We start from the raw sequence: 2638 nt of genomic DNA, 5'->3' as shown, positions 1-2638 counted from the left end.
TTTCAACAGATGACTACATACGAAGCAAAATGAATGAATCTACCCTCTAAATATGTCTATATACATCCGTATGTGCTAGTCCATTTGAAATCTCTAAAAAGACAAATATTTAGGAATGGAGGGAGTATTTCCTAAACATGGTGATGACATCCGAGGCTGACACTAGCTAACAAGTTGTATTTAGAGAAGAACATCTGAGTTTGTTAGTTTTGCAGTGCGTGTAAATGAATGTTTCACCTACTAGCTGCAAATATGCAAGACCAGAACTCTGCCTGGTGGCTTTATTTATAAAGTCGGGCGTATGCCTTTTCTCTAAAAAAAATATGCAAGACCAGCTGAATTCTTTATAACACACTTGTGCTAAATTTCCGTGAGCCAAATTTAAGAAGAACAGAAAAAATAACAAGATATGTTCAATGACTTTTCGTTCTGCCTTCCTGATGATTTGTTTGAAGGTATACATGTGCAAATGTGATGTGTTATGTCCACTTTCATAGTATTTATTTTTCGTACTCACGGTTAATATGTATCTTATGTTTTGAAATAACGCTGCTCAATTATGTACATAGGACACACTTGAAAGTCCAAACTTGCCTGATGGACTGGATACTCATCGATCACAGAAACCTGAGACTTCACAGCATCACAGAAAAGAGACAGAAAATATATCTGAGGAGATCAATGATGCGAAGAAGGCTGACACACAAAAGTGCATTGATAATAATAAAAAGTGCATTCTAACGTACACAAGGCGCAAACATGGCAATTCGAAGGAGAAGGAGGTACTAGAACTCTGTCGCAAATCACTGAACCATGTCAACTTCTCGGAAGCAGATGGTGTACTTGGCAGTAAGATGCATAGTTGTGAGCTACCTCAACAGCAAAGTCTGTGCAAACTGTTGTCGGATGCTACTTCTTCATCCACATCTATGGGAGAAGAAAAATGTGTAGCTATAGAAAGTAGTACTTCACATATGCCCAAGGAAGCATTCACCAAAACTAATGAAGCAAATAAGCGAGACGATCATGATGACTCTGCTGAGCTTAGTAACAAAGAGATGTCTGCTCCATTGATTGATCTGAATATGGCACCACCGGAATGTACTTATTTGGACTGCACCTATGATTCGAATTTGGAGGTGCCCAATCTTGAAAATACACATGGTGAAACTTTTAATTCAGAGGCTGAATTGCTTGATCGCAGAGAAAACTGGATGAATTTGTCTTCCAGTTCACAGAAACCGGAAAACCAGCCACCTGCTGTTGACATGGAAAGAATAAGGAGTTCAAGATCGGCAGACACATTTTTGCATGGAGAGGCAAACAAAGCTTATGACGCGGATGTTGTTGGTCCACCACTGAGCTTAAGAGAACTCGGTGAGACTAGTCCTTCTACGAGACAGACAGTTCGTTTGATGGGCAAAGATCTCGAAGTTTGCATGACCAGAGGTGAATCGTTTACCGAGACTGCACAGAAACATAAAGGTACTTTTCGAAACAGGCTTCCGCCCGGCTTTATTATATGTAAATAAAGACAAATGTGTTCTTGCGATAAGGACAGCCTTTTTTTCTCTTTACAAGCTCAAAGTTTCCCGATTTTGCAGTAAATTATACCAGTACAATTCAAGCTTCAACATATCATTCAAGCACAAGCCAGGCACAGTTTGAATACATGACTCCACATGATTCCAGTAGCCTGTTTCCTACAGCACATGTATCTTCTGGAGATCAACTGTCATATGAAAACAGGTATGGTGATTTTCCAAACTTGCAGACCAATCAGCCTTTTCTATTGGGGTGTCCACCTCCTCCCAGTTATGGTGCAGCATTCTATCAGCTGAATTCGCCGCCTTCTCGCGGTTATTTCTCTGATCCTATCCCTGGGGAAGAACCACTGGCAGCACCATTCTTGCCTATAACCGGACAGCATGGGGCACCATCTTCAGTTTGCCATGCCAATTTGCCTCGGCAACATATTGTAGATTCAACAAGCTCGTCTGTTTGCGTTCTTAACTCCGTGAGTTATACACTCAGCCATCCAGGCCATGTAATTCAAGAAGTTTCCAACAATTCATCGAGTGGTCGGGGTGTGCAGGAGAGATCAGGACTGGTGAAGCTCACTCCCGGGGCGAAGCATATACTGGTGCCAAGCGATAGCACGCAGGGCAACTCTGTGCCGGTGCACTCCTGTTTACCCTTTGGAAGTAGGAGCGGAACTGCTGCAGGCTCTGGAAATAAAGGAGCCTGATCGGCACTGCTTTAATTCAAATTCATTTGTTCAGTTGGAGAATTTTGAAAAATGTTTACAACTTTCTTTCTGTGTAAAACTAGATTGACTGATCTATCAGTGATGATAGATCTAACCCTTTTCCAGAATCTAGAAACATTAGGGTTAGAACTGGGTATCCTCGTCGGTTTGTTGGTAGAAAGATAGGCAGAGTTTTCCGAATATAAAAATCTGGTTTGGTTACGGCCACACGGCGGAGTCCGCTTGGAGCATCTGCGGCTACTGTTCGCTGGAGCTTGCCGGTTTATTTCTTGGTTGGCGACCGGCACGAGCGTATAGCAGGTCGCACGCATGTAGTAAGATTGGGCCAATTAAAACCATTCGATCTGTCTGCGCCTACTATTCACTGGA

At 42.3% G+C, this 2638-nt stretch overlaps 1 pseudogene; it reads left to right on the top strand.

Moving 5' to 3' along the window:
• The window catches only part of LOC119272044, a 19606-nt pseudogene extending 17358 nt beyond the window's left edge, over positions 1–2248 (top strand).
• The last annotated feature ends 390 nt before the right edge of the window (positions 2249–2638 follow it).

Source organism: Triticum dicoccoides, chromosome 3A (genome assembly GCF_002162155.2).
Source record: "Triticum dicoccoides isolate Atlit2015 ecotype Zavitan chromosome 3A, WEW_v2.0, whole genome shotgun sequence".
Taxonomy (NCBI): Eukaryota; Viridiplantae; Streptophyta; class Magnoliopsida; order Poales; family Poaceae; genus Triticum; species Triticum dicoccoides.
This window is presented reverse-complemented; position numbering and strand designations above follow the sequence as displayed.